Source organism: Lissotriton helveticus, chromosome 11 (genome assembly GCF_964261635.1).
Source record: "Lissotriton helveticus chromosome 11, aLisHel1.1, whole genome shotgun sequence".
NCBI classification, from domain to species: Eukaryota; Metazoa; Chordata; class Amphibia; order Caudata; family Salamandridae; genus Lissotriton; species Lissotriton helveticus.
The window spans coordinates 806,982,605-806,998,593 of NC_136072.1; the positions used below are offsets into that span (position 1 = coordinate 806,982,605).

Below are 15,989 nucleotides of genomic sequence, written 5' to 3' on the forward strand. Positions count from 1 at the left end.
GCGAGTCCAAGAGGGAGATGGGTCTGTAGCAGGCTGGGTTGTCGCGCTCTCCCTTTTTAAAAATGGGTAGGAGGACAGATGAGGAACAAGAGTCAATTAAGCCGGCCTGTGAGACTGCGGACATAACTTGCGTAACCATTGGGGACCATAGATCTAGGTTACTCACGAAGATGTCGAGTGGGACTCCGTCAGGGCCGGGAGCTTTTCCGGTCTTCGAGGAAGTCAATGCAGCGGTGACCTCTGTGAGATCGAAGTGGAGGTCGATAGGGTAGATGTTATCCGTGGTAAGGACCTCCCCACCGGTTCGAGAGGCCGAGGCTGCTGGGGAGAAATCCCCGAAGATCTGTGAGTAGTGAGCGACCCATTTTTCAGCAGGTACAGCCACATCAAGGTGACGAGCAGCTGTAGCGTCCACTAAAAAGGGGGACTTAACTGTTCGCCAAAATAGCGAGCTATCTTTACTTCTTGTGCTCTCATGGAGTTGAGCCCAGAGATTGTTTTTTATTTCCCTTTTACGAGTTTTCAGGGCCAGTTTATAGTTCCTTCTCAATGTGGCTATTAGGGCCGTGTCCCTATCCTGACAATGAAGCGCTCTTTTTAGCGCACTAAGGGCTTTGCGGCAACGGGAGTCAAACCATCCCCGCGAGTCCTTATCATGTGTCTTATGTTGGCGAGTAAGCTCCTGCCGAATAGCTTCTAAGATTTTGCCAAAGGTAGAGAGAATCATATGAGGAGGTGAGGTCTCATCTAAACAAATATATATTAGGGGAAGGATTTTTTGGATGATCTTATTGGTGACCTCCTTGGGGTTGATCTTTGACCATTTTACCGTGTAGCCATTGATTTTGTCCATCGCCAGGGATTGTTGGGTTAAAAGACTGGACTTACTGGTAGTTAAAACAGCTGTGTTAAATGTAATAGTAATACTATTAGAATAATGATCACTTGAGGGATCGGTACCTGTTATAAAATGTTTTAAACGATTCTTTAGGATTTGCGAACACAAGATATAGTCGATGGTGGTGGACAAGCCTCTACCATGGAAGGTCGGCTTGAACTCAACAGCGGGACACACTATTTCGTTCGAAACTCGAGTTCTAATGAAAAGAGACAGTCGTTTAAAAGGCTCCCTGTGCTAGAGTGTATAAAGTGGGTGATAGGGGAGTCGTGTTCGTCTTGGAGCCCGCAGATGCCTTTTTTATAGTTGCTGCACAAATAGATATTAAAGTCCCCACCCCACACAACATAGGATTGCAGCTGCGGTTTCTTAGCTCTCTGTTCATATAGGTAAAAGGTGATTTCTGACAAAGACTTTGCACAATCAGCAGGCGAAAGATTGTTATACATATTAATAAAATAATATACAGAACATTTGTCAAAGGCTAATTTTAAAATTTGGATAGATGGGGACACTAAGGGTACCTTTATCGTCATAAACGAGATTTGATTAGAAAGATAGATAGCTAGGCCACCCATTGGTCTGCCATGGATGGACGGACTGGCGGGGATGTGGAAAGTTTTGTACCCCTGAATGTGGATGGGGTCAATAGCCCAGGTTTCCTGGAGGCAAACTATATTGTGTTTGTTATTCACATCAATCCATGACTGAAGATATATCTTAGATCTGAGGCCCGCCACGTTCCAATAAATGACTGGAAGATCCCAAGTTGATGATAAAATGGGGTTAGCATTCTGTGGATGTGAATGTGCAGGAATTAAATCATCGGTCTGGGTAATTGGGAAAGGGGTTGAAGAAGCGAGTTGTAAATCACAAGAGGTTGAAGAGTTATGCTGTTGCCTCATATGTGGCTCTTCAGAAAGGGGTAGGTGAGCATGACTAGGGTCTTGAGCCAGGGGAGTAGTCGGATAGAAGGGTAAATCTGACAAGGAAGTATTAAGCTTGGAAGGAGAACTGGACGGGATTGACTGAATTTGGATGGTGTTACTGACTTTGTCATTAGTAAAGGGAACGAATGGTCAATCGACCATATCCAGACATTCATATCTATTGGTTAGAGGTGGGCCTCTCCAGTTTGTAAAATGACCAGGGGGTGGGTTATTGAATCCATAGCCTGCCCAGTGGCCTTGGTCTCTATTCCCACCCCAGTTCCCCACTTTTGTCCAAGTCCAAGGGGGAGCGGCGTTATGTCGTGGGGCCGGGGGGTAGAAATATGACAGACTATGGGTGGCTATCCCGTCAGTGGTTGTATGATCTCCCCAGGAGCAAATGTGCTCTACTGTATTATGATCAGCAAAATTCACTATAACACAATCGCCCTGAATAGTTTTAGGCACAGTGCCTAGCCAGGGGACTCTTCGCACAGTGGTGACTCTATTGTCCAAATAAGTGGGTAAGGGTCTGTTATTGGACAACCAATATATTATTTTGTTTTTTAATGACCAAACCGGTTCGTCCTGGTTGGGTGAAAGTTCAGGGACACATGTCATGATTACTACGTAAGGGGATGCCTCAGGCGGAAGATGGATAGGATGGGTTCTCCTCTTTCTATTTCTCGGAATGGTGTTAAATCCAACAGGGTGATTGGGGAGGCTAGGGACCCGGGTTGGTAAGGCAGGAGGAGGTTTTGGTCGGGTGGACGTATGATTCTTAGAGTTAGTTGACGGTTGGTTCAATAGAGGATTGGGTAGTTTAGGTGGTACTTGGGCCTTGGTTAAAGTTGATAACGGCTGTTTTTGTAGTGTTTCCTGTGGGGCCTTCTGAATCGTTTTAGAAGGATTCGCTACGGTCTAGTGTGAGTTGTTTTTGGGTTCGGATTAGGAAGTCTCCCTTGTACTAAATTGGAGTCTATGATGGGAGCATTGCTTGCATTCAGAGCTAGGGACAGTTGGGTTAGACGCAATTCAACCTGTTGGACTGACTTTTCTATAGGTTTTAGATAAAACCTAATTAAGTCTCCGATTTTGTTAAGCAATGAATTATCGTTGCTACAGGTGTTAGTGGTTAGATTGCCATCATCGACCATAGCACCTTCACTATCATCGCTACTAGAACTACTAGAGCTAATATTTAAATTATCTGTGGTAAAGTTAGTTGTGTGTACAAGTAAGGAAGGGGGTAAATGATTGGGAGTTTGAACAAGGTCGATGGACTGCATAGGGGGAAGGGACATAGGAGGGGTAATGGGAATTATTGTCGGAAGGGAGTTGACAGAGTGATGAGGCTTATGAGTTTTCCTCCTTTTCTTTTTTTTGGGAATTGCACCTTCCCGTAAGCCCCTTTCTACGATTAGAGGAGGGGCAGCATCGGCTTGGGTTGCAAAAATGGTTGGAGATTTTTCTAGTGACTGTAACAAATGTGTTTGAGAAAGGTCTAAGGATGCAGACAGATCCACTGTCCAGGGGACTGTGTGAATCACCGCGTGTTCTAGCAATGGAGAGGGTAGCTCTACAGGACGCTGGTTTTTTTTTGCAGTAGCCAGTAAGCCCAAGGAGGAGCGTCTGGCAATGTCCAGGTCCTGAGAAACTCTCCGGTCCAACAGGATGATGCCCTGCTCAATGGTCTCGTTGGCTTTAGTTATAAATTGGTCTATCGGCCCGATGACTTGGGCAGCAGCCTGGGCCTGTTTTTTAACAGTATTTCTTGTGCTTCTGGGGGACATCATGCAGTGTAATCCGTAACAATAGAGACAATGCTGGGGGGTACTAACTGCAAACTTGATTCTGCTGGTTTAGAAATACATAGAGTAACAGCAATAGAGAAAAAGGGGAAGCAGAAGTTAATAGTGTGGCCCAGTCCTGTCTTGCCTGGTCTTGAACGGGCTTAAACGGGCCCGCCCTTGGCCCGGGCTTCGCCCCGGGCTGCGTCCCGCGAGGTGCGTTGGAGGACTTGGTTAAGTTCCGCTAGGGTGAAGGGGGGCGGGGCACTGGGAGGGGGCGCGGCTCACGCGGGAAGAGGACACAGCTAGGGATGTTGAATGCTGGTCCTCGCAGTCCCGGGGCCGCGCCACTCACTTCCTCTGCGGCCTCGCTGATGAACACCTCCTCACGCTTGGCAGATAAAAGGGCTGGAAAAACTTGAACACTACTCCTGTAGCGCTTGGCAGGGAACTTGGCCTCACGAAGTCCTCAGTACGAGCGGCTCCCGCGGAGCGGGGGCCGCGAGGAGTGAAGAGCGCTTCGGTGGGGGCGGGGCACTGGGAGGGGGCGCGGCTCATACGGGAAGAGGACACAGCTAGGGATGTTGAATGCTGGTCCTCGCAGTCCCGGGGCCGCGCCACTCACCTCCTCTGCGGCCTCGCTGATGAACACCTCCTCACGCTTGGCAGATAAAAGGGCTGGAAAAACTTGAACACTACTCCTGTAGCGCTTGGCAGGGAACTTGGCCTCACGAAGTCCTCAGTACGAGTTACTAGATCTATCAATAACTTACTAGGGGTAGTTCGAGAAGTTCTGCATGGCAGGACTGATTTGTAAAGGGGCGCATGCCCTAGAAAGTGCGTATTAACGTCTCAAGTTATTCCTTCAGGGGTCTCTGGGTTAGGGTGGGTTAAATCGTTCGGGAGGACCTCCCAAGACCTGGCCACCTCTGTATTACTCAACCACCTCTTAGCGTCTCTTAGCAGTATTCGTCTCTCGCATCCCGCCCACTTCAGCAGTTCACTTTTCCAGGTAGCCAGCCTAGGGCCCCCTGATGAATTCCAGTTTCTGGCTATTTCACATTTGGCAAGGATCAACGCTAGATCCTGAAATTTGTGGGCAACTTTGGTCTTGGATGTGTGGGAGAATCATCCCAATAGACAGTGGGCTGGAGTGTGCGGGAACTCTCTGTCAATTGTCTTCTCTACCAAATGCAGAACCCCCTCCCAAAACTTGTGCAGTCCTGGGCAAGTCCAGAACATATGGAGAATATGTACCCTTTCTTCACCACAGCGAGGACAAGCCACCTCTTCTACTTGGAAATATCTGCTTATGCATTCTGGAGTCAAGTAGGATCTTTGCGGGATTTATAACAATTAATAAGTTTAAAGCATGCACTTCTAGAAACTCTGGGTACCCCAGCTAGTATGTTGTCTGAGTTCTTCGTTGGGATCGGAATAGCTAGATCCATTTCCCACTGGATTTGTAATTTCTACAATGGGTGCTGCTGATCTGCGTGTTGTGCTCTGTACAGACAGGACACTGCCTTTATAGTGCATACCGACAAGGCCATATAATACCAGCTCCACTGTGGTGGGGGCTCAGCAGGTCCTGCCTGCCAGTGTTCGTGGATCACTGTCGTGAGGTCGTTATGCAAAAGAGGTGCCCGCGGAGTAGTCCGAACGCTGTGCGGAACACCTCAAAGGGGAGCAGCTCCGCATCTATAAAGATCTCCCATCTTTGTTGCCCCGACTTTCACCTAAAATTCCAAATCCCACCAGTTGTTCCCTGTGGGAGTGCCCTCAGCATATCTAGCTGTATATCTGGGGAATTTGGGACCCTACATATCATTTTCTGCGGCTCCCGACACCAGCATTTGGTTTGTTCTTTATGTTCATGGGAATCTCCCCCAGTTCTGCCCACTCTGAGGAACACCCGCAAGAGATCAGGCAGCGGTGACGCAGCTGCCCATGGAACCCAATTCGGTTTCCATCTCTGTGCTATATCTCAAATCAGCCATTGAAGCTGAGCTGCTATGTAATAGGTCTCAAAGTCGGAGACCGCTAGCCCACCCACATTTACCTGTCATTGTATTGTTGTCAGACCTACCCTGGATCATCCCGCACTCCATACAAAAGTCTGGATCAGCAAGTGCTGAAATGTTGTGGGAATCCAGAGCGGGAGTGTATTCAAATAATATAATAGGCGGGGAAGCAACACCATTGTGAGGAGTGAGATCCTGCCAGCCACGAGAGCAGCAGTGTCCACCAGAAAGCTATGGACGTCTGCAGCCCTCGTATGGGCCGTCCCACATTTCCCTCAGAGACCAGGCCAGGTATGATATATTCAGACTCCCGGTAAGGTAGGCAACTTGGTTCCCACCGTAGCTGTGCTAGGTCTTTTGGGGGTATCATGTCTGCACCATCGGGAAGAGCCTGGATTTCTGCCAACTTATGTTTAGGCATAGGGTTTGGGCTCCCAGCAGGTCCTCCTCCCCTCTTTTAAGAAGAGTAACAGGTTGGCAGCACAGAGTGCTAATTGATGATTAACGTGTCCCGCGCTGCGTCCCCTGTAGAATTGCCCCATTCTGGCCGCAGTTGGAAGTGCTCCATGGCAAGTGCAAATATTAGGGAGGAAAGTGGGCATCCCTATCTTGTGCCTTGCTCTACTGACGAACTCTGTGACATGATTCTTCCTGTGTGCACTCTGGCTGTAGGCCTGGTGTATAACAGTCAGGTCCAGTTGATAAAGCCCTCTCCAGATTCCATGTATGTCATTACTACATATAAATAGCCCCACTCCAGACTGTCAAATGTTTTTTCTATGTCTACAGCGAAGATTGCTGTGTTTCCTTGGTCCTCCTTGTTCGTCTCCATGATATTCAACAGTTACCTAATGTTCCCTGCTGTGCTACGGGTTGGGATAAACCCGCTTGGTCCTCGTGTACCAGTGCAATCCTAAAAGGCAATAATCAGTGGCCAGAATGTGGCTCAGGATTTTGTAGTCGATGTTAAGCATCGATAATGGGTGGAATGCCGATCTGTCATGGGCCACATTGTTTGGTTTTAAAATAGGGTCTATTACCCTTTCTCCTGGGGTGTCCTGGAGGGAACCAGAGTCTTTAGCCGTTTCATAGAGCTTTGCGGGTTGAGGCGTCAGCTCAGCGGATTACGCAGCATAGAACTCTACTGGAAGCCTGTCCGTACCAGGTGTTTTGTTGTGCTCTATATGGTCCTTTGACAACAGTCCTTGAAGCAATGGTACTCCCTGTAATGCAATTCACATTCCTAAAGAACACACCTTTTGTTACCTTTGAGTCAGGAGACTCTTCATTGATCTCCCTGTCTTGTAGTCTCCAGGACGTAGTCCTACTTTGACCCAGTCTATGCAAGACCTGGCTAGAAGCTTAGAAGGTCCCTTAGGTCGTTCAGGCCCTTATCCCCTCCAGACTGGACTATGCCAACGTCCTTTATTTGGGCCTACCAGAGTTCTTACTGAATAGACTTCAAGTTGTACAGAACGCAGATGCCATGGCAGTTCTGAGACTTGGACCTAGAGACCGGATCTCTCACCATCTGAAGAATCTGCATTGGCTGAATGTTCGATGCGGAATTCTCTTTAAAGCATTAGTTCTGGCTTTCAAAGCTCTGCATGGCGGCTCATTACCTCCACAGGAGAGTCTCACACTACATTCCAGGCAGATCCCTTAGGTCAGCGCACCAACATCCAATTGTGATACCTAACTCTCTCAGAGCCTGCCGCGGCGGCCTCTTGTTTCAAGTGCAAGTGGCTAGATTTTGGAACAAGCTGCCACTTTCGCTTAGGCAGGCCACAAATAAACTAGCCTTCAGGAAACAACTGAAAACCTGGTTGTTCCAACAAACAACATAAGGGCCGCCTCCCCGGTAGTGGATTTTACTCTTCTGGTTCATGCATTTTTCAGTCTCAGAGCAGGGACACTCTGTTGAGTAGCTGTGCGCTCTACAAGCCCTTTTTAACATAACATGTTCTTGTGTGTGTGAGATGTTCACAAAGATAAAAAGTACATGTCTTGCCTCAACGTGTGTGCATGGCCCATGCTTTGCAAATGCTATCATTCCACCCTTCACTCAGGTTACCTGGAACTATTCGTAAACAAGAATTTTTCTGAGAATAATGGTTGCAAGATAGAGGATCCACATAGCCCACAGAGGACAACCTCATCCCCTACATCTTTCAACTATGGTTCTATTTGTTTCCATGGCTTTGTGGAGCGAACACTCAAGCAATAGTTGCAACCTGAAGGAATGTAGGAAGTAGTATGCCTAATGAATAGAGAATATACCTGCTGCTTCAGACCAGGAGCCTCTGCACAGCTTTCCAGCAATGTTGCATAGGGTGACCAGATTTTCATCACAAACACCGGGACAGACATTGGTTTGTATACACATACACACCACCTGAAGTTGCTCATTCAGACTTCATTAACCCCTTGCATACTCATGACGGTCCCCGGCTGTCATGCGTCATGGTGGGCGTGTGCTGAGGACAGTCGGGGGCAGTCCGAATCCCGCCCACTCACAAAAACACCCGCACAGCGTGATAATTCGCTGTGCATGGAAGGGATGAAATCCTTTTGTGCTGCATGACTGAGGCCAGGCAGCTCTGTTGGATACAGAGTGCTGGTGTAAATGTGACCCTGCACAGCACCTTGATAAATGTAAATGCTCACCTGACCCGCTCTTAAAACAGGGACATGTCTTTATTTTTGCAGAAAGTGTTTGGATGCTTTAATAGTTCTCGAAAAGCACTATCTGGGTTAATCCATGATGTCTGGTCACCCTAACGCCCCATTGAAGAGACGTCCTACAGACACTCATGGGTGAAAATAATTACCCATTATAGGCAGGAGATAGGCGTTTCCCAGCTGAAGTCTCCTCTGTTTCAATTTAAGTAAATGGGGAAAATCTATTTTCCCCCATTTTTGTTTTCGAAATCTTCTACTTACCAGCTTCAAAATATTGCCATGTACGGAGAATGCTAAGACTAGCACTCACTAACCCTCCTGCCCAGCTCCACCAAGTTGGTGATATAGAGTGAACTGTGGGACTGTGGAGGGACCAATGATGCCATCACTGTGAACTACAAATCACGAGTGTATGAATATGATCTGCAGTGCAATGCGGACCATGGGTGTGAGAAACCCTGGGGCTCTCCATTTAAAGCCATTGCACCATTTCTGCATTGTATGATTCCAGACTGTATGTTTGAGACCACCTCTTGTATAAGAACCACAATCAAGAAAACCGGTGTCTTTCAGAACTGAACAAGCAGCTAAAATACCACATCTGTTACTGGAACAAGCGGCAGAGACGCCATGTGGTACAGACGGGTGCTCGGCAAGCCCGGCACTCAATTACAACTCACTAGCTCAATGCTCAACTATGAGCCTCTACAATGCTGAGTGAACTCACGCCTGCAAGGGGGAGCTAGACACCATTACCTTGGGATCTGCATCACTCCAAGCCCTGTGGCCCATTATGACCTTGAAATAGGAAGGATGCAGGGTGGAATGACTTGGTCTGTCGATTTCTGGAAAACTCTCCCACTCTCCATGATGGGATGAATCTTTATAGCTATAATGGTGTTCTTGCCACGCTGCTTATACTAGGTAAATTGAAGGTATTTATTGCTTTTGCAAGGATTTTTTTGCTTTTTCATAATTTTTGTAAGTATTTATGTTCCCCCCACCTTGTTGCCGCCCTACCTCTTTGCATCGCTGCGAGCCGCCGTGGCATTTAATAGACATGAAAAAGGAAGGAGGCATCGAGAGAACAAGAGGCCCCGATATTTGGTAACCTAAGAACAACCATGGAGTATAAGCATGCCATCTGCTAAAGCCACAATCGGGATTGGCTACCAAATGTAGCACTTTTTTGCACCTTTCAGGGCAAGGAAGAGAAAAGCTCGCCGCAAGGATATGAGCTGCACAACAGCACACATTGAGTCCCACTATCAGCCCTTAAGGTGCTAAAGAGGTACCTATTGGTGGCTAGCATGTGTACACTGCATGACTGGAGGGGGTCTGGGGGGGAGCTGCCCACAAGTAGAGCCCTGGACAATGCAGCTTCAGGAAAATGTTGCCCTTTAGAGATGCTGATACAGAATGTGGCATCTGCAGTTACAGGGCCCTGAGAGTGTGAATGTAACTTATTTAGACTGTTTCAAAGCCTTGACCTCTTGTCAGATTAGAGGCAGGGAGCATGAGATTCACCCAAGATCAAATGGTTTGAAAAAGTTCAAGATCTGAGACGGCAACGCAGTACTGCTTGCTCCAAAGACTATGGGGCAGATTTATGTTGGTCATGCGCCACGTTTGCGTCACGCAACTGTGGCGTAAAGGTGGCGCATCCCTACGACCCATTTACAACGTGATGCATCTAGGCAGATGCGTCACGTTGTAAAGCCCTGCGCCACATGTGGGCGTTCCGGCGCAGGGTGGGCGTTCCGGGGCAGGTGCGCCTCGCAAAAGTGGCTGAGTGAAATCTATAGGATTTCACTCAGTCACTTTCAGGCCAATGCTGCGTCAAAACCCTGCGCCTCCTTGAAGCAGGCGTAAGGCATGACGCAGCATTGGACAGATAGGGCACCCCCGAGCCTTGCTGGAGTTGCGTCGCGCTTGCGACGCAACTCCAGCAATGCGCCACCTTTACGGCACAGATGCGTCACGCATCTGTGCCGTTTTTGCCACATGGTGCGCCGCATTGTAAATGCGGCGCACCATGGGTGGCGGAGCTGCGGCGCACAATAACTGGCGCATCCCTGGGGATGCGCCAGTTATCATAAATCTGCCCCTATAAATTTAGCATCGTATTACATGTTGGCTAATAGACAATGAGACTGGAGACTGCTTACTCCGAGGTAATGTATTGTGACATTTCTTTTTTGCTCACTGCTTTTAGAAGGGATATAAAATATCTCAATCTTAACAAAATATGGAAGTTGAGGAATAAGTTCAAAAGGTTATTGGACAAGCGCACACAATTTCATCAAATGTAAAGACCAGGATTAAAAATCATGTCTCCTGGTTTGTTATAATAAGGTCCAGGATCCACCCTTTTCGGAGACATGTCAGTGTGTAGTAGACCTTGCCTAGGTTTATATTTCAGTGTTTATTTCCAGCATATTTAGGCAGAGTGGTAAAGCCAAGATTAGATGGCAATGTTCCTCGGTCCATGGCTAAAATGTACTCCTTGGACCACTTCTAGCAGTGATGCCTGCCCACCCCAGTGAACTGCTCCACGTGTTTGGGGTCCTGACAAGCTATTTGTTTCTGGCAATTACAAGAAAATATTTTAATTTAATGGGTAAAAGGCAGAAGTAGACAATGAGAACTTTTCTGCGGGAACTAAGGTAGTATATGGCTACGGAGCAGTATCAGTGATGTATACTATTAACGTGCATTTAAGGGTCTAATACTAATCAGTACATTTATAAGACAGAGTTATTTAGTGTGTAAACGTACATCTAAAAAATTTGGCAATAAGAGCAGTTAAGGTTTCCTCAAAGGGCAGTGAAGGGAATGGAACTCAAATATAGAGTTACACGGTCATCACACTCAATACTAACGGTGGATGGCGAACTCCCTTCCGCCAGCAGAGTTTGGGAAGTTATGCCAACTCCACGGTCCACTGGGAAAGCAGAGTTCAGCAAAAAACTCAGACTCCGCAGCGTAGTGGAGTTTGCCCTGCCACCCACCCCGAGTTCGCCGCAGGCTTACATGGTCACGGTGCTTCCGTGCCTTGCCAGGGCTGTCCTCCTCCTCCTGGTTGCCTCCACTCCTCTCCAGGCCAGGGCCGGACTGGCTATAGCGGACACCGGGCAATCCCCCGGTGTGCTGCATGGGTGGGGGCCGGTTTTGGGCCCCTGGGGGCCGTTTTTGTTACAGGGCCGTTTTTGCAGCATAGCTGCAAAATCGTCCCTGTACCAAAATCGTCTGAAAACCGGCCCTGGCAAAGAGCTCGGCAGCACTTCCAACCCCCGAGTAGGGAGGGGGGCCGGCCGAGCACTTTGCCAGGGCCGGTTGTGGTTCCCAGTCCGGCCCTGCTCCAGGCTCATCCCAAGGCAAAACGAAACCCATATGCTCGCGTGCATGCGCAGTCCTCCCAATACATAGAAAATAGGAGTTTCTTTTTGCCTGGGGACGAGCCTGGAGTGGAAAGGAGACAGCCAAGAAGAATAGGAGGACAGCCTGGGCACAGCACGGAAGCGGAGTAGCACCGTTACCAGGTAAGCCTGCGGCAGCCTCAGGTTGGATGGCAGGGGGAGGAGCAGAGTGGAATTCCACTGAGATTTCAGCCACCTCCATGGAATTCCGCAAAGTGGCACTCCGCCTACCCTTACTGCATATCCAAAATAACCTGCTGAATTATATAATTATATCATATAAAAGAGCCCGATTTAGATTGATAAGGTTATAGAATGAAACCCTAAAAATGTGCTCACTGATTCATCGGCCCTTTGCTCCTCAACAGATGCCTTCTCCTGCCTCCATGCATGCAAAGTGTTTATACATGTGCAAAGAGTCCCCATACGCAAAGCGCCATCCAAATTGAAAATAGTAATTTGTCCACTCTATGGACCAGGCAATGAGTCACTGGTCAAAGCAGCCTAACAAAGGTGTGCACTCACCACTGAAGGTGCCATACTGTCAACATACATCTAGATATCTGAATGTGACTACAACCTCTGACCCAGTTCTACCCAAAGCTAGGAGTGTGCAAAATTCGCTTAATCCACTTATACAAAATTCCAGGAAAATGGCTTGTATTTACGTGAATTGCAAATCCTTCATTAAGTGCTACTTTTTTTCACGAAAGTTTTCTCAACATGAGCATACATTGTGCACTAAAAATATAGGATCCAAAACAGAACTGACTCCAACCTCAGCCACTAAAGTTCTGTTTTGTACCCGTGCACCATAGTAAAAGTTCTGCTGCAAAAAAGAGGCATCAATATGTAATTGCCTTCTGGTGTAATTTTGGGAATTTCTTCTACTAAGCGTAACATGAAATTCTCAAAATTACATAAATTGCGCTGGGGTAATTTAAGTTTTGCCCCCAAAAATATATACCACTTCTTAAACAAGCATTCCCCTGATAAGAACATCTCTCCACAGCTAAAGCCTGCCTCACAATGGTAGTAACTCATGTCATGGGAACATTCAATTGACAGGAATATGTCCCCATATTCAGGAACACAATTCTATTGAGCCCCACCTTTGCCCACAGTCCGTCTGAATAAGCAGAGATGCTTCCCTTCTTTTACCTGTGGCTGTGTGTAGCATCAGCGGCAAGATGAGGAGAGCTGCCATTGGTCCAGCCATTCTCCTCTCTTCTGACCCACAGGACAGGGTTCTTCTCTGGCTGTCTGATTCGATCTGAGAGTGGTGGTTTCAGATACCGAGCCTCAAGCCTCTTCACTCCATATTCTCTTTGAATTATTTAGTCACAGTTCTGTCTTCTTGTTGATCTGTCACACATTCTCAGACGCAGAGGTGCAGATGCTCAGTGCTTTATAGCTCAGCTCTGAGAGGGGCAGATCTTTCTTTCACCAATCGGTTCCTCTTCACACATTCTCATGCCTTTAGTACAGGAAACCTCAAACCACTGTTCTTGCTTTGCTAATCTCTGCCACCATCATCTCTCTCCATGGCTCAATCTGTCCACAGTACAGCTCAAGAGATGAATGTACTTGCAGCAGAGAGAGAAGTGATATCTGCCTGAAGCAGAGCACTGCCTTTGTGATAACACCTGAGCCTATAGTTTGTTTAATCGTCCTATCGCAGGATAAATAACAATAGAAATCTCAAAGCGCTAATGCACCTGCTTTAACTATCCGCGATTAATGTCTATGTCAAATGATCACAGGTTATGTGGAATGTGCCCAGTGCAAAGAGAATCACATATGTGAATGCACCTCTCAGAGGTGGAATGGGTATGTGTGTGTGTGAATGCTTCTGAGAGTGCAATGTTGGTTGAGTGCTACTGAGGTCATTGTGCTCTCTGTAGGACACCTGCTTTCATCCCATAGAGCTAGGTCAGTGTTTTAATAAGGCCCAGGCGTAACATTTTGGGGCATATTATCAAGCACGGCGTCAACATTATCGCCGCTTTTCTATGGGAATTCACAAGGGCATATCATCAAGCCCATTATAGCTGCTTTAGCGTCAGTTTTCTGCCGCTAAAGCGGTGATAACGTTAACGCGGTTTCTTGATAATATGCCCCTTTGTTCCAATCACAGAACTGGTGGAATTTGGCGACTATGCGTTACTCATGTAAAGTGGAATTTGGACAAATGCTGTAATTGTCCCATGGCCAAATTTATTCTCGCACAAGACTTGACTGGCAAGTGCGAGTGAGAATTGGCATTCCGTAGCACGATTTTCGGCCACTAGGAGAAGTTTCCTTGATTTTCTAACGTGGCTGGTTGCAAGCGGTCGTGGTCAGAGAGCTGCCTTTTCAGTAGATTTTCTACTTGGGCAGCACCAAAATCGAATTAAATGGCTTCACATTCTTGCACACTGAGTGGTGCCCTTCGCACTGATAGAGCGAGCTGATGTGCCTATTTCAAAGGTTTAATAGGCTGTTTTTTCAAAGGGAAGCTAGTAATAGGCTTATTACCATTGTTGAGTGTGGGGAGAGGAGTCAGGATTTATGGGAGATGAAGCCTCTACAAACCTGCATATGTTTTATTCCATGATATTATTTCATGTGTGCTTATTTTAAAAATCTACATTTTAAAATTTGTCATTATTAATTTTATAATTTTTAACACTAATAAATACTCTTTACATTTAAAAGTCGAAATAACTTATTTATTTCAACATTATTTTCCATGGTGTTATATTTCAAGCCCTCAAATGTATTCGTTTCTATGGGAGTGTGTTGCAGCACCTGTAGGTGGCCATCTGTGGTGCTAGGCCTACCTCAATGCTAGGCTTCAGTATATTCACACCTTGCTTTAAGACTGTAGTAACTTTGGAAGTGTATAGCAATAGCCTTACTCTTTTATGAGTGTGTTTTTTTTACATTTCCCTCCCTAAATGTTGCTTCATGCTTCCCTAAACTCCTCCTATTGTTGAGTAATTATTTCCCATTTTTCTACAACTCCCCCTGGTCAAGCCCACATTTACACAAAAAACGTAGCTTTATGTGAGCAGAGATTTTCGCCGCCTTGAAGGAGATCCCTATAACATCAAAAGGGGATTTCGCCCTTAGCAAACCAGATATGGACGAATTACAATAATATTTTACAAAACAAAGAATACCTGGTTCATGTTTTTCACCGCTTTTTATTTTGTGCGGGAAAAGAAACAATGACCATAAGGTTCATATGTTCAGTGAATACAATTTACATTTTTTGACACATATAGAAAGTACATATTCATTTCTTGTCTGTAGTTTTTACACAGGGGACCCAGAGATTCCAGTTAGAGGGCCTATGGCAACTAATTCAAACGCTCTGCTACACAGTCGAATTTCATGATGAGATATGTTTCTTTATTTTTCAACAGAGCATCAATGTCACCACCCCTCGGTGGAGTTTTTACAGCAGATAACACTGTCCAAACAAAGTTCTTTTCAGAGTGGAATTTTTCAACAAAGTGGGAGACCATAGGTGCTGTTAGAATTCTTTGTTTAATTCTTGATTTGTGCTGAGTCATTCTGAGGTGGATGGAGTTCTTTTGTTTATGAAAATGTTTTGCTGGTGTCATTTTTTAGAATAATTGGTTAAATTGTGTATGTTGTTTTTGTAAAATTGTCACACTGTATAAAATTATCACATTGCAGTATTAATTTGATTTGCACTCGATAAAAATATTTTCCTGGTGGATGTTAGGCGTATTGATTCTCAGACAAGAAATGAATATGTACTTTCTATATGTGTCAAAAAAATGTAAATTGTATTCACTGAACATATGAACCTTATGGTCATTGTTTTTTTCCCCGAACAAAATAAAAAGCGGTGAAATACATGAACCGGGTATTCTTTGTTTAGCAAAATATTATTGAAGGAGATCCCTGCATTTGTTACTAGCATTTTGAAGTACGTGAGCACTTCTACTTTACATAGTTCAAAATACAGTTTGTAATTAGCATCCTCAGTAGTCTGAACAAACCACCGCTTAATCCTTCCCTTAAGCCTCTACATGTGTCTTTTTGGGGGTTCCACATTTCACCCCTGGGTTATGCCCTTTAACCATTCAAACACAGCGGTTCTGGAATCATATCATTAATTTAAACAAAAACCTATATTATTTATAAGAGCAAAAGTTAGACATGGTAGATGCACAGCTTCTCAACCAGTGTTTGGGCAAAATTTGGTTAAAAAATACCGGGACACAGAAATA

The 15,989-nt window shown here is 46.1% G+C and overlaps 1 protein-coding gene across 2 annotated transcripts in view; it reads right to left on the reverse strand.

Annotated features, from left to right (window-relative positions):
• Positions 1 to 15,989, reverse strand: part of LOC144791993 (prosaposin-like) — a 128,295-nt gene that overhangs the window by 54,002 nt on the left and 58,304 nt on the right. The window lies entirely within an intron of this gene.